We start from the raw sequence: 23,304 nt of genomic DNA, 5'->3' as shown, positions 1-23,304 counted from the left end.
GTTCGTAGAACTTAGTGTACCTTGGGAAGGCCATATAATCTGGGGGGGGGGGGGGGGGGGCACAGAGCTATGCAGACTCATCCAGTAAGTTGTGCATCTTCTCAATATAGACGTCTCTCGGAAGCAAAACTGTAGCATTACCATTGTCTGCAGGAAGGACCAAAGACTGGGAATCATTCCGGAGATTACGGAGTGCAGCTCTCTCAGCTGAGGATAAGTTGCTTTTTTGTGGACGAGATCTTGTAAGAGTTCGGCACACTTCGCGTCTTATTTCTTCGGCGGAATCACCAGGTAACTTTCGGACAGCTTCTTCAATACCTGAGATAAAAGATGTTAGCGGCAGGGGCTTTGGCGTGGGAGCGAAGTTCAGACCCTTTTCTAAAACTGACATAGTCGCATTGACCAAGTCCTTATTTGTAAAATTAAAAACAGAAGATTTAAAACACACATCTTGCTGCGACTGAGTAGTCAGACGGTCGAATTTCGCCACTTGTCTTGCAGTGGAATCTTGATGAGTCTAGTCCGATTTTGCCCATGTTATGCCATCAGTCCATTCCCAAGAAATAGGTGGGAGTTTAGCTGCTATCTTCAGATGTAAATGATACAACTCTTCCGAGATCAAATCCAACTTCCTGTGAGTATATCTAATTATTCTTATTCTTATTTCACACCTTCGTTCGGAAAGAATTTCTGCATCTTCACTTCCGACAGATGTTACCACTTTTAAAGATTAATTATTTATTTACAACACGGTGGATTCGCAGCAGCACTATTTTGTTTGCACTCTGCGCTTATATGTTTATCTTTGCTATATACATCTTATCTATGACTATCGCAGTAGTGGCGACTTTGATATCTTTGACGCATGCGCTTTCAATCCTCAGCAGCTTTGTATCACGTGACTCTCCGTATAAATAGGCACGCGCAAACGCTACTAACTCAGTCCCGGACTCGCCTTGAAGATGGCTGGGAGGTTTCTAGCCGAAATATCGCAAGAAGAATTGTCGCTGTCCCGAGTGCACGCCCGAAAGATGATGGAACAACTGTAAAAAATGAGTCTGAAATTTACATAACATGCCTCAATATTCCTAAAATTGCAAGAGGGTTCTGCTGTAACCATTCTAGCATCTTCAAGAGATTCCATTATACATTGTTATACATTGAAATACATCACCAACGGACCCTGGACATACACACATCCACACACTATATATATATATATATATATATATATATATATATATATATATATATATATATATATATATATTGTTGTGTCTAGACAAGACAGCCTAGACACAATGAGAGGAAGCCGAAAGGCACGCGCTTAAACTCACGCAGGCTGGCGTGAGGTCTGAAACAGGATACGTAATGAATGCTATAAAGAAAAGTACGTAGCTTCTGGAATACTTAACTTTAATCCACATTTGTAGAACATCGCTCTTGATGATACATGTTATAACCACAATATAAATAGCAAAGGATTATGGCGCCTTGCTAGGTCGTAGCAATTGTAGCTGAAGGCTAGGCTAACTATCGTCTCGGCAAATGAGAGCGTAGTTGTCAGTGATCCACCTCTGGCTAAGTCGGCTGTACAACTGGGGCGAGTGCCAGGACGTCTCTCTAGACCTGCCGTGTGGTGGCGCTCGGTCTGCAATTACTGACAGTGGCGACACGCGGGTCCGGCGTATACTAATGGACCGCGGCCAATTTAAATGCTACCACCTAGCAAGTGTGGTGTCTGGCAGTGACACCACATTCCTCCCCCGCAAATCGGCGTACGGTGGTATGATAAGGCTTCCGCCCGCTGTGGGGAGGACCCCAAGTTGACGTATGCGACGAGGTGGGGAGCCTAACAACAGGCGAGGCTGTGCCACCCGCACCCTGCCATTCGGTCCGAGGGAAGCTCGGAAACGCCTGAAAACCTCGTCCAGGGTGCACGCCAACATGCGGTGTATGCGCCCGTAAAGAGACAGGAGGGGCCGTAGGGTCGACCTCCATCGCGTCGGGGCACCCGACGGGCGAAGACATCTGGTCCGGAGTGGGCAAGAGTTCATGTCGGACAGCTGGTCACGGGAAGCGATCGGCGGCGCGTCACCCAGGGAGGCGCCCGGCGGCTGCAGCGAAGCGTCCACTGCGGGCGTCACCGGCGGGAGAACAGGCGGCGGCGGCGGCGACGGTGCGTCGCCATGTGGCAAAATGGAAGGCAGCGTCGGTAACACCTGGGGATGAGGCGAGCCAGTAGATGGGTCCCCAGGGCGCTGACCGGACGGCACCGTCGCTGAAAGCAGACGGGGAGCGGCAGAACCCGTGCGACGACAGAGGCGCAGCTGATTGAGATACCGACGCACCTCACCAGAGGCCCCCAAAACCAGATACATAGCGCGGCCGAGGCAGCGAAGAATGCGCCCTGCAAGCCAACGCCGTGAACTACGATAGGTGCGATAGTATACAACGTCGCCTGGAGCAAAAGCAGGCGGCTGCCGCTGCACAGGAACCTGATGCGGCGGATGTAGCAAAGACATCAAGGTTCGATGAGGACGACCGTGGAGCAACTCAGCCGGCGAGCGACCATCTCGGGGCTGAGAGCGATACGAAGACAAAAATAGCAATAACGCGTCCTCCCGAGAATGCGACTCTTTCAACTTCAACATCTGCGACTTGAAAGTCCGGACCAATCGTTCAGCGGCACCGTTTGACTGAGGCGAAAACGGTGCGGATGTCAGATGTTGAATACCATTGGCCTTGCAGAATGACTGAAATTCTGCGGACATGAATTGTGGGCCATTGTCGGAAACAATAGTCTGTGGAAGACCTTCAATGCAAAAGATAGCGGATAACGCTTGGATGGTGGCAGATGACGTCGTGGAAGACATCCAGACAACAAAAGGAAAATTACTGAAGGAATCGACAACAACCAACCATCGAGCATTCCAGAATGGACCAGCAAAATCGATGTGCAAGCGTTGCCAAGGGGTAGTGGCTTCTGGCCATGCAAAGAATTGCCGTGGCGGTGCGGATTGTTGTTCGGCACACGCCATGCAAGAAGAGCACATATTCGTAATCGCAGCATCGATTCCGAACCAAGTACAGTGCTGACGAGCAAGTTGTTTCGTCCGCACTATACCCCAATGTCCATGGTGGAGAAGCCGTAAGACAGAGGACTGTAACGAACGTGGGACCACGACCATGGACTGATCATTATCAGAACGCAACAGCAAAACACCACGTCGAACAAAAAGTCTCTCCTTGTGAGCAAAAAATCGGCGAACCAACGGATCCTCGATCCGTGACTTTGACAAGGGCCATTGCGTAGCAACAAAACGCAAAACGGTAGCAAGGACAGAGTCAGCAGCTGTGGCTGTAGCCACACGACGAAAATCAATCGGAAACGATTCGACCACGTCATCGGTTTCCGCATCAATGAACATGCAAGCAAGTTCGGAAGAATCGAATGCTCTATCCTCAGCAACAGGCAAACGGGACAACGTATCAGCGTTTCCGTGCTTAGCTTCAAAATTGGTTCAAATGGCTCTGAGCACTATGGGACTTAACAGCTATGGTCATCAGGCCCCTAGAACTTAGAACTACTTAAACCTAACTAAGGACATCACACAACACCCAGCCATCACGAGGCAGAGAAAATCCCTGACCCCGCCGGGAATCGAACCCGGGAACCCGGGCGTGGGAAGCGAGAACGCTACCGCACGACCACGAGATGCGGGCTTCCGTGCTTAGCAGTGGACCGATACAAGATATCGTAGTGGTACTGCGAGAGGAAAATAGACCAGCGAATGAATTTCTGCGCTGTACGTGGAGGTACAGGCTTGTTCGGATGAACTGAGCACTGCCATTGGTAGGTGTCCCTTTCTAATGTGAACAGGAGATTTTGTGACCTGGTGACAATAGGCACACAGGACAGTTGCAAATTGAATTAATACGTGACTATGAATTTTGCGGGTTCGTTAACTACATGTGAACACTGCAGGATGGATGCAGCTACAGTGAAGTACGTGCTGCGCCTCAGAGAAACGTTCCCCAGCCGCGCGGTCTAGGGTGTCTAGTCGCGGTCCGCGCGGCTCCCCCCGTCGGCGGTTCGAGTCCTCCCTCGGGCAGGGGTGTGCGTGTGTTGTCCTTAGTGTAGGTTATCTTAAGTTAGATTAAGTAGTGTGTAAGCTGAGGGACCGATGACCTCAGCAGTGTGGTCCCATAGGAACTTACCACAAATTTCCATTCCTCGTTGAACTTCGATAGCAGGAAATATGCCTTGCATAGCATACGGCGTTTGAGCCGTTTGACTTGTAAGTTATGGCCGGCGGGTAATACTGGAATCTCGTTGGTAGCTTTAATTCGATACGGTCTGACGCTATTGATTCTCTGTGACATCATCCGTTTGTTGCATGCTCTATGATGAAGTTCGACTGTAAAAAGTAAATAATTTTGTGATGCAGTGGAATCAACCCTGAAAACTTAGAGTGCTTTTTTCAAGAAGAAGTAATATATTGCTCAAGTGCGTAACAACACGCACTTTGCACCCGTAACTATACACTGATGTGCCAATTGGCGGATTTCTTCAAGGTCTACACAGCTTTGTGGGAACATGGGGAGTGCTCATCACTGACCACGCTATTACCTCCCATGCCCCGCACACAGAGCTGCTGGAGCTCTAGTCGGCTCTCAGAGAATGCAAAGTGCACCAATACCTCTAACAGCAACCTACCACACGGAAATTCAACTCCCCCACGCGCTTGATTGGGAACTGATAACAAGACCTGTCAAACGCGGTCTGGGCAAGGTTTTAGGGTGATCCTAGTTGGACAAAGAAGGCCTCAACACAGTCTCGGTTAGTGTAGGTGTCGCACTCAGTTCCAGGCCAATTAGACAAGTAGAAGAGGAACCGGAACTACTGACGCCTGCACGTTTCTTTGTAGCCGATCGTCTGTCAACATTGCCAGTAAGTCCAGAGACACCGGTTAGAATGTACTACTGCAACGTATTTCAACGACAGCAGAAGGCCACAGAAGACTTCTGGAACAGGTAGGAGAAGAAGTACCTAATTCTGCTGAAAAACTCCCATGAAGTTCACCAGCCGACCAACGACAGGTTCGGCAAGAATCCGGCGGGGTGGTGCCGTTCTTCTACAGGAGGATACTTGTCCGCGCAATGTGTGGAGGAGGTCGCGGTAGAAGATCTTCGTGAGAAAAGAGATGGAAAGATACGAACTGTAACCCTACAAACTCTAGAAGGATCCGTAATAATACTTCCAATTGCACTGGTCGTCCCCCTAGAAACTGACCATGCTAAAGAGGATAGTGTGTGTTATTACCTTTAATTAGAAACACTCTATTGATTTATGTGGCTATCTGTGTGTTGTAAATTCTACGACATATGTTTCGTGGTAAACCAGAGAAGTTGCGAGCGGTACGACATTCAAGATTATTCCAACACAACAATAAACGCTGGAAATTACACTTTGAAATCCACACTAACTACTTGCAGGTAGAGAAGTGAGTCTTTTCCCCCCATTAACCTCTCCCAAACGAACGAAAATATGAATTTCGCTGCCATTTCCCATACGGTTTCCAACACATCGTCCTCATCACTAACAGAAATATACTTGTACCCATTACAGACAGAATAATTATTTAAAATGTCTTTCGTCATGTAATTTTCAGTTTTAATCATGACCACCCTATCAACGTACCATAAAAAAGGTTGAACAAAATCTTTTTGCTAAGTGAAGTTTCGTAAGTGTTCAGTTTCTGAAATGCCTGTTGTCGCAAATATGTCACACACACACAGTTACACTTGCCAGGTATAACACAACTTAGATTTGATCTTCTCTTCATTACTGGTTACAAAATTTTTTTTCTTCTTTCAAGTGGAAATTTATTCATGAAGTGTTTCGAGGTCGACAAAACTACATTTCAAATAGAGAAACACAACCAGGACTGAAAGTGTTTTCAAAGAAGCGAGAGTGGAATTTCAATGGGACATTTTCAGTTTTATATAGGAGTGTTTTGGCGTAGTATACGTAAACCCGATTTCCCAGAAAAGGTTTCGTACCAATTAGTTGAGTCTTTAGCTAGCATAAGGTGGTGGTACATAAAAGTAAGGGGCTTAGTGAGGCTTAATTGAACCCAACAAATTAATTCCGTTTCTGTGGAGACATAGAGTGTGGCGTTTTCTGCGATTTTTCACTATTTAGTTTGAACTGTTATCCTGTTCTGTCGTCATGGTAGTTATGGACGAAAGCGCTACGAGGCCAGCTGAAGGATGTTCATTGTGAGCAATGCACATTTTCCGATCCAGTTGCTGGGTCTCGGAAATTTGCTGAATGCAGATAGACAATATAGGACATTAATTAATGATTTTAGAGTACTGACTGGTTAAACCCGTCCTCGCTGATCGAGTCGGTGCTGTCGAACGTTATTTAGGAGGGGCAGTCATTAGTTTTTAATTATCACCTCGAAAACATAAAGTTATACAATTATTTTTTATTTGTTTGCAAGTACATATCTACAGTCCTCGTACACTTTGAAACCCCGGTGCCACTGAATAGTAGCAGACCGCTACTGAGCCAAAATAAAATAGCGCTGCTCATTCCACTTTACCAATGGGTCGCGCGAATATAAATTAGTGCAATCCACCGATAAAATGGAAACGGCTGCGCAGTGTCGTTTCGGCTCCTTTCACTGTGTACTACGGCATTGTGGGACAGGGATTTCAGTGTGTACTATGACTGCAGACAAGTAACTGCAAATAAAAAAAGTAATTATTTTTTTCGATACGATAAAACTTTATAGCTACCCCACGTACATTGATGTAAGTTGTCAGGCAGTACAGAGAATTAATGGGGATCCACGAACAACCGTAACCGAGGAAATATGCGTCGTATAGTTGACCGTGCGCGTCACACGTCGCTCAGAGATTGTGTCCGTGACGGCGAGTGGGCGCTGCGCCACAGGAGCTCCGAGCGAGGCACGCGAGGCAGGAGCAGGCGGGCGGTGGCGCGTGGCACTGCAGGCCTCAGAGTGCCACGAACCGTCGCCGGCAGGGAGCGAGTAATTATCTCAGACCAGTGTAATAATTGTTGACAGAGCGTTTAAACGCATGCAAGCTCACGAAAGCACACGAGAAAGTTAAGACCTTTGGTGGGTACCACCTCAGTTACATACGAATTTCCGATGAGCCCAGTACGGAGCCGAATATTCGCCGAGTGTGGCGGACGAGCCGACTAGTGTGATGTCAGATGTTCGTTGCAATGCCCGTATTCGTCGGTGGCCCCGAGCTCCGAGGACGCGACGACAGGAAATTTTTAAGAGGGAAAACAAATGCGCCGATACGCAGAAATCAGTTTGCAGTGTGCACGAGCGCGAGAGGGTTGACTCGTCGTCCGCGCAACCGCAAGTGCCCGCAGCGACGCTGCACGGAACTCCGTGTTTCAAAACGCAAATGCTTCACACACAAAAACTATCATCAGAAATCTGATACCGTCCTAGGAAAGAAAGCTGACGAGAGGAAGATCGAGTTCGGCCACGAATTCTTTCCCTACGTGCCACATGTGGACTGGTTGGAGGAGCCGCTAAGAGATGAAGTTCCGAGGAGGATGCCGAGTGTCTGCAGCTTCCGAGCGCGGGCGACGGGAGGACCGCAGGAATGCGTCGCCCCCGCGCCGCCGCCGCCGCCGCCGCCGCCGCCGCCCGCCGCCCGTTGCGCAAGGAGGCGCGGGCTCGCTTCCAGCCGCGGCCGCGGTCACAGCCACCTGAAACTCGCCACTCGTGGGAGCAGCAGACCGCAGCTACAGCTAGCCTACAGCCCGGCGCTCGCCCGCTCGCCGCTACACGTGCGGCGCAGCCTCGTAAGCTCCCTGGACCCCCGTGCCCTAGCTGTCACAACAAGCTGCCCACTTGTCGAACGTCCTACTGGCGACTGCATAGCTATGTCAGCAGCTCGGAGACTACGACTTACACCATGTAATCAGAGGTATCAGACACAGATAGCAAATGTAAACTCACCCAGAGGCTCTCGTGGAACCGTCGCCGTGTCATCCTCCACCAATGGCGGCATCGGATGCGGCACGGTGGGGCGTGGGGTCAGTACACCGCTCTCCGGACACATATTAGTCGACATTAATGAGGGGTGTGTTCCCCTTTGACTCTATGACGTAATAACTGCTCGAGTGGCTCGCGAGCGTCGCGTCTGATAATGTGAAAGCTGCACACTATTTCGGCGAGGCAGTTGCTCGTCATCTTTATGTACTTACTGACGTGTTGCGGCAGTGGCTATCCAATACACTTCGCGCATGCGATCACTGTGGCTCGTTTCTCTGGCACGGAGAACTGAATGTCGACGTCATCTACGATTCGTCGTTACAGCCCCACCCCTTGGCGTTTGCGCTTTTCTAGCGACCCGGCGCATATAGTGGCGAGCCACTGCAACACATCAATCGGCACCTGAAGATGACGAGCAGCTGTGTCACTGAAACATTGTGCTGCTTTTACAACATTATCAGACGCGACGCCCGTAAACCACGGAAGCGCCTGACGTCTCTGAATGTTGTGATGGAAAGGCAGCCTACTGTTCTCCAAGAGCCAAAACCTCGACAGAGGAAAGGCCACTGCACCTGACGGGACAGTAACACCATTCTACACAAGAGTATGCGGAAGAATTTGCCCCTCTTCTAGCAGCTGTGTACGCTAGGTCTCCGGAAGTGCAAAGTGTACCTAAAAAAGCCCACACAGGTCATTCTCTTTTTTAAGAAGGGCCATCGAACAGATGCTTAAAGTTATAGCCTACATCTCTGGCGTCGGTCTGTTGTAGAGTTCTCGAATATGTTTTATGCTCGTGTATTATATTTCCGGAGATTAAAAATCTCCTCTATACGAATCAACATGGGTTGCCATAATGATCGCGTGAAATACAACTCGCTCTATTCGTCCATGAGACCCAGAAATGAGCAGCCCAGGTAGTTGTCGTCATTCTTGACTTCCGGAAGACGTTCTATAGAGTTCCGAACTGCCGCCTAATGAACAAAATACGATCGTAAGGAATATCAGACCGACTGTGTGATAGGATGATGAGTTATAGCGAACAGAACAGAGCAGGTCATTCTCAATGGAGATAAGTCTTCACACGTAACTTCGGGCGTACTCTAGGTTGCTTTTTTTTTTTCCGCCAGCGTTCTGACTGGTTTGATGCGGCCCGCCACGAATTCCTCTCCTGTGCCAACCTCTTCATCTCAGAGTAGCGCTTGCAACCTACGTCCTCAATTATCAGCTGGATCTATTCCAATCTCTGTCTCCTCTACAGTTTTTGCCCTCTACAGCTCTCTCTAGTATCATGCAAGTCAGATGCCCTATCATCCTTCCCGAGGCGCCATGTCACGCACTGCGCGGCCCCTCCCGCCGAAGGTTCGAGTCCTCCCTCGGGCAGGGATGTGTGTGTGTTGTTCTTAGCATAAGTTAGTTTAAGTAGTGTGTACGTCTAGGGACCGGGGACCTCAGCAGTTTCGTCCCTTACCAATTCACACACATTTGAACATTTCAACATCGTCCTGTCCCTTCTCCTGATCAGTATTTTCCACATGTTCCTTTCCTCTCCGATTCTGCGCAGACCCTTCTCATTCCTGACCTTATCAGTCCACCTAACTTGCAACATTCGTCTGTAGCACTACATCTCAAATGCTTCGATTCTCTTTTGTTCCGGTTTTCCCACAGTCCATGTTTCACTACCATACATACATTCTCAGAAATTTCTTCCTCAAATTAAAAGGCCGATATTTGATATTAGTAGACTTCTCTTGGCCAGGAATGCCCTTTTTGCCATTGCTAGTCTGCTTCGGAAGTCCTCCTTGCTCCGACCGTCATTGGTCATTTTACTGCCTACGTAGCAGAATTCCTTAACTTCATCTACTTCGTGACCATCAATCTTGATGTTAACATTTTCGCTATTCTCTTTTCTACTACTTCTCATTACCTTCGTCTTCTGTTGTTGATTGCGCGATAATTCTCTCACTTGCGAGCTCTTGCCGTCATCGGAATTGTGTGGATGATGCTTTTCCCAAAGTCAGATGGTATGTCGCCAGACTCATACATTCTACACACCAACGTGAATAGCCGTTTTGTTGCCACTTCTCCAATTATTTTAGAAATTCTGAAGTAATTTTATCTACCCCTTCTGCCTTATTTGATCTTAAGTCCTCCAAAGCTCTTTTAAATTTTGATTCTAATACCGGATCCCCTATCTCTTCTACATCGACTCCTGTTTCTTCTTCTATCAGGCAACTATTCCCCCTCATAGAGGCTTTCAATGTATTCTTTCCACCTACCCACCCTCTCCTCTGCATTTAACAGTGGAATTCCCGCCGCGCTCTTAATGTTATCACCCTTGCTTTTAATGTCAGGTTGTTTTGACTTTCCTTGTATGCTGAGTCTGTCCTTCCGACAATCATTTCTTTTTCGATGTCTTCACATTTTACCTGTAGCCATTTCCTCTTAGCTTCCTTCTGAGTTTCCCAGAACATTTTTGTACTTCCTCCTTTCATCGATCAATTGAAGTATTTCTTCTGTTACCCATGGTTTCTTCGCAGTTACCTTCTTTGTACCTGTTTTCCTTCCCACCTTCTGTGATGGCCCTTTTTAGAAATGTCCACTCCTCTTCAACTGTACTGTCTACTGACCTATTCCTTATTGCTGTGTCTATAGCCTTAGAGTACTTCAACCATACCTCGTCAATCTTTAGTACTTCTGTATCCCACTTCTTAGCGTATTGATTCTTTCTGACTAATGTCGTACACATCAGCCTACTCTTCATCACTACTATAGTCTGATCAGAGTCTATGTCTGCACCTGGGTACGCCTTACAATCCAGTATCTGATTTCGAAATCTTTATCTGACCATGATGTACTCTAACTGAAATCTTCCCGTATCATCTGGCCTTTTCCAAGTATACATCGTCATCTTATGATTCTTGAACTAAAAGTTGTTCCAGGCCCATATTGTCCTGTAACTTTTTCTTCTACTCCTTCCCCTACAACTGCATTCCAATCTCCGTGACTATTAGATTTTCATATCCCTTTACATACTGTACTACCCTTTCAATATCCTCACACACTTTCCCTGTTTCTTCATCTTCAGCTTCCGACGTTGGCATGTATACCTGAAATACCGCGATGGTTTGCTATGGATTCTGATAACAACAACCCTATCACGGAATCGTTCACAGTAACACACTCTCTGCCCTACCTTCCTATTCATAACGAATCCTACACCTGTTATACCATTTTCTGCTGCTGTTGATATTACCCGATACTCATCTCACCAGAAATCCTTGACCTCTTTCCACTTCACTTCACTGGCCTCTACTATATCTAGATTGAGCCCTTGCATTTCCCTTTTCAGATTTTCTAGTTTCCTAACCAGGTTCAAGCTTCTGACATTCCACGCCCCGACTCGTAGAACGTCAACCTTTCGTTGTTTACTCAATCTTTTTCTCATGCTAACCTCCCCCCCCATCCCCCTCCCCACAGAGATCCGAATGGGGGACTATTCCGGAATCTTTTGCCAATGGAGACATCAAGATGACACTTCTTCAATTACAGGCCACATGTCTTGTGGATACACGTTATATGTCTTTAATGCAGTGGTTTCCATTGCCTCGTGCATCCTCGTGCCGTTGATCATTGCTGATTCTTCCGCTTTTACGGTCAGTTTCCGACCCCTAGGTCAAGAGAGTGCCCTAAACCTCTGTCCGCTCCTCCGCCCTCTTTGACAAGGCCATTGGTAGTGTTATAGGACCATTACTTTTCACGATATTTATAAATGATCAAGTGATGTAGTATCGGAAGTCTCCCGAGACGTTTTATGGATGATGCTCATGTATACAGAGAAGCTGCAACGCTAAAAAGTTGTAGGTCGACTCTTACACAGAAGATTACAACAACCAGCCGCTTTTTACAGTGCTATCTATTTATTTTAAACAACGCCGTTACCGGTTTCTCAGGAGGCCAATTCACGTTTTACATTACATTTCGTGTTTTGTTTCCCCACCTGACTAAACTTCCTTGGGTTGTTGATGCCCTACACCCAAAACAACATGTGACACGTCTGTTTAATTGTAATTGTGCCTCACGGCGATTTTAAGTGATGTAAACAAATTATTATTATCAAATGTAAGATGTTTCGGTTACTTACGATGAGGCATCCGGGCCATTAGGTTCCAGTGCAGGTTGTTTGTAATCTTGCAACATCGAAAACTGTATAATGAACATTTTTTGTATATATATATATATATATATATATATATATATATATATATATATATATATATATATATATATATACGTAATGTAACGCACTACTCACACACTTACAAGTTTCATCACATGGAGGTATGCACACAAAGATGGCGATATTAAAACCATAACAATGTCAAAGACTTCCACTCTTAGAGATATTTAATTATGTACATATATGTGACAGTAGAAATTTACAAACTGCTAGTGTTACGTTACTTAGTATTTACACTGAAAGATAACTGATTAAAATTAAGATAAACAAATAAAGCAGTCAGTTATAAAGTGTTACTGCAGTGCTATTACGTAAATATAAAGCTATGCATTGGAACAAAAGTAAACGATAAAGGCCAGACGTACATAAATAAATGATACAACTATGGACATATTATGGCATACGTTGAAAGCACAGTAAATGTGTTGGGATGGATGTGCATATATAAATATTACAGATATTACAAAAGTGGACTTTTTTATTTTTGTTTTTTACTCTACACTGGAAAGCAGGTGAATGAAATTTTGAGGAAAGTCTGCATTGTCCAACTGTGTTCGTTCATTGAGGAGATTTTGTGGTGAATTGCGTTTGTGTACACCTATTTTAATCTCCTCAAGCAAATTCATAAGGCTACCTCATTCAGCATGGTGCAATACTTGTACGTGGTCTTCAACGCTCTTTATTCCATGACTGTTGGTAGTCGTGTGCATGGCAAATGTAGATTTTGGAATGTTGTGCAAACGTACAGCATCTATATGCTCTTTGAACCGTGTATCAATGCTTCTTCCGGTTTATCCTACATAGTAAGAGGGGCAACTTCGACAGCTGAGTTTGTATACGCCAGATTTTTTTGTATAGGGGTTGTTATTTTTTAAGTTGTGAACTGCTATTGCTGGAGTTTGTTGCTTGTGTGGAAACTTAATATAACGTTTGTGTTTTTAAATAGGTTGCTTATTTTATAAAATATGCTCCCTAAGAAAGGTAGTGCAGCATGTTTTCTGCTCTTTTCTACTGTGTCTTGTGTGAGTTGCATGGTTGTCTGGTGCACAGTTTTGTTGGATAATGGTTTTTGGAGCAGAAAACACGTACAAGTATTGCACCATGCTGAGAAAAGTAGCCTTATAATTTACTTGAGGAGATTGAAATATGTGTACACAAAAGCAAATCACCACAAAATCTCCTCAATGAACAAACCCAGTTAGCCAATGCAGTTGTTGTTGTTATTGTCTTCAGTCCTGAGACTAGTTTGATGCAGCTCTCCATGCTACCCCATTCTGTGCAAGCTTCTTCATCTCCCAGTACTTTCTGCAACCTACATCCTTCTGAATCTGCTTAGTGTATTCATCTCTTGGTCTCCCTCTTCGATTTTTACCCTCCACGCTACCCTCTAAATTTGTGATCCCTTGATGCCTCAGAACATGTCCTACCAACCGATCCCTTCTTCTTGTCAAGTTGTGCCACAAACTCCTCTTCTTCCCAATTCTATTCAATACCTCCTCATTAGTCATGTGATCTACCCATCTAATCTTCAGCATTCTTCTGTAGCACCACATTTCGAAAGCTTCTATTCTCTTCTTGTCCAAACTATTTATCGTCCATGTTTCACTTCCATACATGGCTACACTCCATAGAAATACATGCACAGTTTCTTCAAAATTTCATTCACCTGCTTTCCAGTTTAGAGTAAAAAATAAAAAATAAAAAAGTCGACTTTTTTAATATCTGTAATATTTATATATGCACATCCATCCCAACACATTTACTGCGCTTTCAACGTATGCCATAATATGTCCATAGTTGTATCATTTATTTATGTACGTCTGGCCTTTATCGTTTACTTTTGTTCCAATGCATAGCATAATATTTACGTAACATCACTGCAGTAACACTTTATAACTGACTGCTTTATTTGTTTATCTTAATTTTAATCAGTTATCTTCCAGTGTAAATACTAAGTAACGTAACATTAGCAGTTTGTAAATTTCTACTGTCACATATATGTACATAATTAAATATCTCTAAGAGTGGAAGTCTTTGACATTGTTATGGTTTTAATATCGCTATCTTTGTATGCATACCTCCATGTGATGAAACTTGTAAGTGTGTGAGTAGTGCGTTACATTACGTGTATATATATACACAAAAAATGTTCATTATACAGTTTTCGGTGTTGCAAGATTACAAACAACCTGCACTGGAACCTAATGGCCCGGATGCCTCATCGTAAGTAACCGAAACAACTTACATTTGATAATAATAATTTGTTTACATCACTTAAAATCGTCGTGAGGCACAATTACAATTAAACAGACGTGTCACATGTTGTTTTGGGTGTAGGGCATCACCAACCCAAGGAAGTTTAGTCAGGTGGGGAAACAAAACACGAAGTGTAATGTAAAATGTGAACTAGCCGTCTCATGATGAACCTATCGATTCGAAACCGGTAACGGCGTTGTTTAAAATAAATAAATAGCATTGTAAAAAGTGGCTGGTTTCTGCAATCTTCTGTGTAAGAGTCAACCTATATTTTGTACACAGGCACGGGCTCAATATGTCAGTTTTTGACAAAATAGCAGTAAAAAGTTGTAACGAAATGAGGAAAGTTCTGCAGGGGATCGACGTTTGATGTAGGGAGTGGCAACTGACAATCAACATAAAAAAATGTAACGTATACATAGACAGAACGACCCATTATTGTATTACTGATGATTGGAGGACAAGCACTGAAAACAGTTACTTCCATAAAACATCTAGGAATACGCGTACGGACAGATCTTAAATGGAGCGACCACATGAAATTAATCGCGGGTAAGGCGGATAGGAGACAGATTTACTGGAACAGTCCAAAGGAAATGTAGTACATCAACAAAAGAGATAGCTTACAAAACCCTCTTCGATCAGTACTTGAATATTGACCTGCAGTCTGGGATCCGTACGGGATAGCATTAATACAGGAAACAGAGAGTATTCAAAGAAGAGCAGCGTGTTTCGTTACAGTTTCACTCAGTAAGTGCGAAAGCGTCACGGAGATGCTCAGCGAACTCCACGGTACAAGAGGGTCGATCCGCAACACGGGCAGGGAGCCTACGTCCCTAGAGGACGCACTCAGTACTGTGTAACGCTTCTTCCCACCCTGAGGCTCAACAGCAGCCGTTCCTCCCGTCAACCATCGCGACTCAGCAGGGACAGCGGCAAGTAACACTGGTACACAGAGGACTCTTTGCCGCACATCGTAAGGAGTCTTGTGGAGTACAGGTGTAGATGTAGATGATACGGGTCGCCCTCTGCCAAATTCATCCTCAAACGCGAAATGGCAAATCTTGAAAAAAGTCACTTAGGTTTTGTCAGTTCTGTAGGAAGGACAATTTTTCACTAGCAATTATGGCAACTTAGGGTGGACGACCAATCCAGACAACCTCTGGAAAACCGAAAACTTCATTATGCCTCGTAACTCCACGTACGTGAAATTCGCCTTTCCTTCTGCCATCTAAACTTCTACTTTAAATTAAAAATAGTTACAAGAATGGGAAACATGTCATATTTGCACATTTACACGTCAGGTTCTCAAGCTTTTATACAGTGTCAGACTAATTTTTAAATTTCAACCGGAAATGTCTAAAGTGTTTTAAATTTCAACCGGAAGGATCTAAATTGTGTGTGTGTGTGTGTGTGTGTGTGTGTGCGTCTGATCGAGACAGAGATAGCTATACCATGAGCTACCCAAATTAATAAAAACCTATGTCACGAGATGCAGTATTTGATCTCCACTACAAAACTTACCCTACATTTTAACCACAATCAACAATTTAGTTGGTGCTGAATCTCTTAGGACTTGTACCAGTAATGCTGCACCATCACTAACGTATTTTTCCTCGCCTTTCTACCAAAAACTTTTCTCGTTAAAAGTACGTGAGTCACTTCTGTAAGTCAAAACTGGTAGTACACACTGATGTCAACTCTGCATTTCATACTCATCGAAGAGATAACAATTTTTAGTGAAATATTTCTCTGTTTTGCATATCAGACTAATAACCGTCTCATATGGCAGTGCACGGTCTCATATTTACTGACGAATACGTCGGAGCGGAGAGGATCATTTATAAAACTGGATGTTGGGCAACCGCGATGCTAGCAAAAAGGCACAGAGAGGAAGAAGCTTCAGATTCTGTGTTATACTAGCGTGCCAGTTTCTGCTTAACATGGACAAAATTTGACAGGCTACGAGAAATTTGATTTGATTGCTCTTTTCGAAGAATGCAAACAGAACGGGAAAAGAAGATTTGAGTTGCACGCACAAAGGTATTCTGACAATTTTATGACACTACAAAGAATGGGAAGACCACTAGAATGTTACTTATGGAGTACAGAGCTAGGCTGCAATGGGCAAAGCGAAATAAATCCACGTTCTTGCAACTTTTGGTGCTCCAGACTAGTAGTTCGGGTCTCCGCAATAAGTGCATCATTATTGGTGCTTCTTACACAAAGAGATGTCATCTGCAACATGCGTCACTTCAACGGCAAAATTCTGTCACTCAGCTCTCAAGCAATATCGGGACAAAAAATTCCTCATTCATTCTTTATTGATGAAGCATTTTATATCAGTCATGTACACTCGGCAAAACGAAACTGTTCGAGTGTCTTGATAAGCTCAGATATCTTCGGTTGCGTACAGCTTGCACCAGTAGTAACGCAACACACACTGGCACCGACGGCAGCTCCACACATAATACACTATCAACAATCTATTTGTTCACTTCTTATTGTAACTATTTTACTTATAGACTTTTTTATTTTATGTGATTGCGTATAATTACCTCCCATTGTTTTATATATACAATATATCACTTGCTCTTATCTATTTGAAACGCCGAGATGCTTCTGCCTCGAATAAGCAAAGAAGAGCAGCTATGTGCAATTACCTGGAAGCTGCGTAGTAGCGTTTGAGACCCTGGAATTCCTCCGAAGTAATTAGCGTTTGCGTCCCTCAAATTTTTTTTTCATTGTATTATTTGCTGATGTGGTGCAAGCGTAACACGAACACAGTCGACGTATGCCGAACATGATAACACACTGCGCCACAGGATACCATATGGGAAAGAGTCATTTACTGCCAGGAAGTGTGTGCATACACAGGTCACAAGAGATAGCATTCTGGTACTCGTCCAATGTGATGGTTTCAATGTGGCACCCAAGTGTGGCGTTCAACCTTTCTGTGTCCAGAAGAGGATAAAGCCGTGGCGCGAGACGTGCGTAATTGGCCATCTTCAAGTGTCGGCTTAGGAAAAGTGTCGACGTCTCAGAAGGACAAGGTGTCTGTTGACGTCCGTATGCAGTGTCCGTTTTTAAACGCCGTCCAATTCAAGAATGAACCAATTCCCTTGGATGCTCGCAAAAATTTTGCAACCGCTTACGAGATGCTGGCCTTAGATCCCATAGATCTGCTAATAAAGAGGCTCGCTCCGATTGCTTTAGCTGAACTGGATGCAGACATTGACTGGAACCAAATCATCTTTTCAGGCGAGTCAACATTTAGCTCAGTGGCTGAGGGTCAGGTGATGGCACGTTACGACCCACAGGGCGTGGCGCAACATTCGTGTTTTGGCCGCACAGGGGTGGATGTCACCAGATGGGACAGAGATACTTCTCCCAATTTGTCATTCTTCAGTTTCCCCAGGCGTATTTTATGACGAAATAAACCTCGGGGGAACAGCCTGGTACGAGTGTGCATAGGACACAATATTTCAGCAATCAACCACGTTGCCATCATCAGGCGCGCTGATATACACCCAATAGATGATGGCAACGTGGTCGATTGCTGAAATATTGTGTCCTATGCACACTCGTACCAGGCTGTTCACCCGACGTTTATTTCGTTCTTCGAATTTGTGGTCATCTCGCCACGGATCAGAATTTGCACATCATGAAAGACACCGCGGTCCCGAGGGTGAGCATCCGATATCCGAGACCCTACCTGTCCACACGAGTTGAATCGCTCCGCAATGCTTTGCGCAGCAGGTTGACCTCGAGCTGATCGACTGGCCCGTTCCGATAGAGTACCGGACTTCATTCCACTCAACATTTTTCTGCCAGAAGCAAGCGACACGTGACTTTGCACTGATCGACGTCGACTCACGCACACTTGAGCAATTGTGGGACCTAGTGGAGCGCACAGTTTTACATTTATTATCTCTTACTCAACTTCATCTTAACGATTTTTCTGCTGCATCTGCTTTGCTGTTCTGTCTTCGACATCTGTGACTAGTTTCGTGCATACCGACAAAAACGTTTTCTTCGGTAACTTAATTTCGGCTTGACTGTTTTCGAAACTGAGAGTGATAGTGCACGTTAGTATCCCCGAGTAAAAGGGTAAAAGGATTGCTGTTGAGCGTCGTGCCTACATTTCATTGCGTGATTTGAAAAATAGTATACATTACTAGTTTCATTCGTGCCAAAGAAATGAATAAATATTCGATAAAGTACTCTCTCTTACATTTTACGTACGAGCTTCGTAAAAATAAAATTTTGACTTACTCCTCAAAATAATAATATTCTCTCTCCCCTGAAACGAATGCCTTTAAAATAACTTGGATGAATTTCATGAGTTTTGTGATGCAGTTTTCGCTAGGTCGTAATAGAATAGTTGTCTTAAAGGCTACAAATAATACGCTCCAGCATTGTACTCGTCAAGACATGGGAAGCTACCACGGGAAAACAGTTGGCACCTCCCGTGACGCGGACACAAAAAGTTCTGGCCACATGATGGAACCGAACTCTCAGCGAGCGACGACCGGCCACTCGGTCCGTGAGCCACTTGCATTGCGACGCTAACACCTCCTTCGTACCGCATCAGGCGGTGCCGGTCAAACCACTACATATTTCGTGATCGCTGTCGACATCCTATACTTCCGTGTAAAGCGTCTAATTACTATTAATTTGCAATGTTGCGTATACTACGTCTCGTCTGTTTGATAATATATTGCCGCTATAACTCACCATGAGAATTAACGCCGCAAAATTGTTGCCATAGCTTTTGACGTAGGTGTAACCGTGGGGGAAGCCTGATGTGGGAGTTAGCAACTTTCCGGGGAAAGAGTTTTGTTTTGTCGCTCTCGCGCCTACTAAGAGATCGCGCGACGAAACACGACACTTTTGATTGGATCTTTTTTTTTTTTAATGAATCTGGTGAAGCAGTAATAAGCGAAACTCAAGAATGTGTCAGACAAACAAATTTTTTTAAGCCACTTCTTTCGCCGATGATTCCCTTAAAATTCTCTCAGTGACACGCATCCTGCCACCCAGCTTTCCTTCAGTTGTTTTAAGTGTTCATTCCATTTTACGGTGCTCCATACGGTTACACCTATGTATTTTACCACACCTATGTATTTTACGATATAACTGTTTCCAGTGACATTTCGACAATTATGTAATTGAACAGTAGCGAATTTCTTCGCTTATTTCTTCGCGGTATGTTTCATTTCTTTACGTTCAGGGTCTGCTACCACTTCCTGCACCAGTTGTCGTACTGAGAAGTATGACATGCAGATGCTCCACACACTCTGAATAAACTCACCGTCGCTAGATGAAGGAAGGTAGTAGCAGTTTCCACGAAGGTGTTCCGTCATTGTCTCTCGCAGCGCAGGAACGCTGGGGCGCTCGGACGCTGAGAAATTGAGGCTTGCCAGAATTAGAGCCAATTTATAACAATTTCCCGGCTTACGGCCGACGGGATGACGGATGGAGCAGCGGCGCCTCCCACCCGACGCGCCGCCGGCCGCGGCTTACCGCCGCCAGAGTCAACGCCCCCGCAGTCCGCTTTACGACGCCGCCTCCCCGTTCGCCACGCGTCGCCCGCCCCTCACCTCACACTGCACTCCGCCGCGGCACAGCCTCACGAGTTTCACGCTCGTGCTCCCTCACCACTAGCAGCAGTGACTCGGCGTTAACATTAAACGCTGTCTCTCGACGCCCCGCTTCGTACATTACGTACGAGTTCTGTTGAAATGCTGATTGCATACCCTGACTGCTTGGTGCGCCGAGAAATTTCAGCGCCGTACAAAGGTATTACGTTGGTCCGTAAGTTCGTAACGTGTTTGTTTTACATGTTGGTATTCCGGTTGCTATATGTTTATTTATCGATTGTAGATTTTTATTCGTAGTTCACTGTTACTATTTGAGATTGAATACCGTCATTTTTTCATTTGGATATAGTGAGCGCAGCGTGGACGCTACAAAATGGAGTGCCGAGCGGAAAATTCGGAACATTTCTAATATATTCTTCTGTTTGAATTTAATAGATAGGTGACAGCCACGAAGGCAGCCAGAAACATTTTCTTTCGGATAATCTCATTAGACAGAGCACGACAAGAAACTGATTTTATCATCGTAAAGAAGTATCGTTTTGACAGTGTTTCTCCATGTTCAGGAACACCTTCGGGGTTTGATGCAGATCGTTTAAACGCATTAATAAACGACGATTCTTGTCGGTGCACTCGAGAACTGGCAAATGGGATGAACTGCGATCACTCCACCATCGTGCTACACTTGCATGCAATGTGGAAGGTTCAAAAATCGGATGTACGGGTGCCGCATGCTCCAAGTCAAAATAACAAAAATCAGCGGGAGGCCATATTTGCATCTCTGCTTTCTCGTCATCAGTTGCCTCTCGAACAACACGGATCATTCCTATCCTGTATCGTCACTGGTGACAAGGAGTGGTGACTTTATGCTAAAGTAAGGAAAAGAAAGCAACTGCCCGTGCAAAGCCCTGCGCGCATTCATAAGATGTAGCGTTACGCATCTGGTGGAACGGCGACGGTGTGCTGTACTACGAATTACTTCCCCGACGTGTAACCATCGCTGCTGACATTTACTGTCAACAACTGAGACGTCCTGCAGACTGAGTCCGAGAACAACGACCAGGAAGACTGCGTGAAGTGATGCTACTCCACGGTAACACACGTCCACTGTCTACTACAATGGCAGAAAACGATGTACCGGGGTTGGGTCGCGCACCCACCTTACTCACCTGACCTTGCCTCTTCAGATTTTCACCTTTTCCGTTGCCTACCCATCACCCTTCAAGGAACTTCATTTTCGGATAAAAATGTTGGCCGAACACGGCTCGACATGTTCCTCACCTCAAAATCACGTGATTTCTGCGGACACGGAACCGAAAAGCTACACCAGCGTTGGCAGACTGTTTTAAATAGTGAAGGAGAATGTATTATTGATGAATAAAGGCCGGTCGGTGTGGCCGTGCTGTTCTAGACGCCTCAGTCTGGAATCGCGTGACCGCTGCGGTCGCAGGTTCGAATCCTGCCTCGGGCATGGATGTGTGTGATGTCCTTAGGTTGGTTAGGTTTAAGTAGTTCTAAGTTCTAGGGGACTGATGACCTCAGATGTTAAGTCCCATAGTGCTCAGAGCCATTTGAACCATTTTTGATGAATAAAGTCTCTATTGTGTGTATTTGTTGTGTTGGCTCTGAGCACTATGGGACTCAACTGCTGAGGTCATAAGTCCCCTAGAACTTAGACCTACTTAAACCTAACTAACCTAAGGACATCACACACATCCATGCCCGAGGCAGGATTCGAACCTGCGACCGTAGCGGTCGCGCGGTTCCAGACTGTAGCGCCTATAACCACTCGGTCACTCCCGCCGGCATTTGTTGTGTTTATTAAACTTATGGAAAAGCACTAGGAGGATAAGCACCAACCCAAAATTAATTAACCTGAAAAGAAACGAAAAATTTTAGAGTAATATAGCCACGTTAATGATGTAAATTGCACACATCTGTCCATTAAAATTGCAACGTCTGTAAGAATAGGAAATAATGAAATTTTACTTCCTGTGCAAATACTGTATAGTAGGAAGAATATGTGATACAATTTATATATTTCTTTTGGGGTACAAGTGTGAAAGTTAATACACACAGCAACCGCCTCTGACAGCAATAATGCCTCTAACCGGGTTCGGCATAGAGTCGAACTGAGTTTGTATGACAAATACGGGTACGTAATTCCGTGCTGCTTCAGTTCTGTGCAATGTTCCTCAGTCGTGGTGGCTGGTGAGTGGTGGTGAGCCAGTCTCTCGGCAATCCATTACAAGTTTTGTGTTGACCAGGGCAACAGTATGCATTGAGGTAGGTCGGGACGGTTTCGGCAATATTCAGTCTTGTGTCATCTTGATAGAAGATAATTTCATGACAACCGAAAAAACAGGGCGCAGTCACCGGCCTTCATCATCATCATCATCATCATTTAAGACTGATTATGCCTTTCAGCGTTCAGGCTGGAGCATAGTCCCCCTTATAAAATTCCTCCAAGATCCCCTATTCAAACATTGATGCCTCTTCTGATGTTAAGCCTATTACTTCAAAGTCATTCTTAACCGAATCCAGGTACCTTCTCCTTGGTCTGCCCCGACTCCTCCTACCCTCTACTGCTGAACCCATGAGTCTCTTGGGTAACCTTGCTTCTCCCATGCGTGTAACATGACCCCACCATCTAAGCCTGTTTGCCCTGACTGCTGCATCTATAGAGTTCATTCCCAGTTTGATTTCTTCATTGTGGACACCCTCCTGCCGTTGTTCCCATCTAGTAGTACCTGCAATCATCCTAGCTACTTTCATATCCGTAACCTCAACCTTGTTGATAAGGTAACCTGAATCCACCCAGCTTTCGCTCCCACACAACAAAGTTGGTCGAAAGATTGAACGGTGCACAGATAACTTAGTCTTGGTACTGACTTCTTTCTTGCAGAAGAGAGTAGATCGTAGCTGAGCGCTCACTGCATTAGCTTTGCTACACCTCGCTTCCAGTTCTTTCACTATGTTGCCATCCTGTGAGAATATGCATCCTAAGTACTTGAAACCATCCACCTGTTCCAGCTTTGTTCCTCCTATTTGGCGCTCAATCCGTTTATATCTCTTTCCCACTGACATTACTTTCGTTTTGGAGATGCTAATCTTCATACCCTAGTCCTTACATTTCTGATCTAGCTCTGAAATATTA

General features: G+C 45.1%; 1 protein-coding gene across 1 annotated transcript in view; it reads left to right on the top strand.

The window, feature by feature from the left end:
• LOC126198519 (fibrillin-2-like) overlaps positions 1 to 23,304 on the top strand; it is a 732,236-nt gene that overhangs the window by 113,142 nt on the left and 595,790 nt on the right. The gene's annotated exons all lie outside the window — the stretch shown is intronic.

Source organism: Schistocerca nitens, chromosome 8 (assembly GCF_023898315.1).
Source record: "Schistocerca nitens isolate TAMUIC-IGC-003100 chromosome 8, iqSchNite1.1, whole genome shotgun sequence".
Classification (NCBI taxonomy): Eukaryota; Metazoa; Arthropoda; class Insecta; order Orthoptera; family Acrididae; genus Schistocerca; species Schistocerca nitens.
Note: the sequence above shows the minus strand (reverse complement) of the source record. Positions and strands in the feature narration are given on the sequence as shown.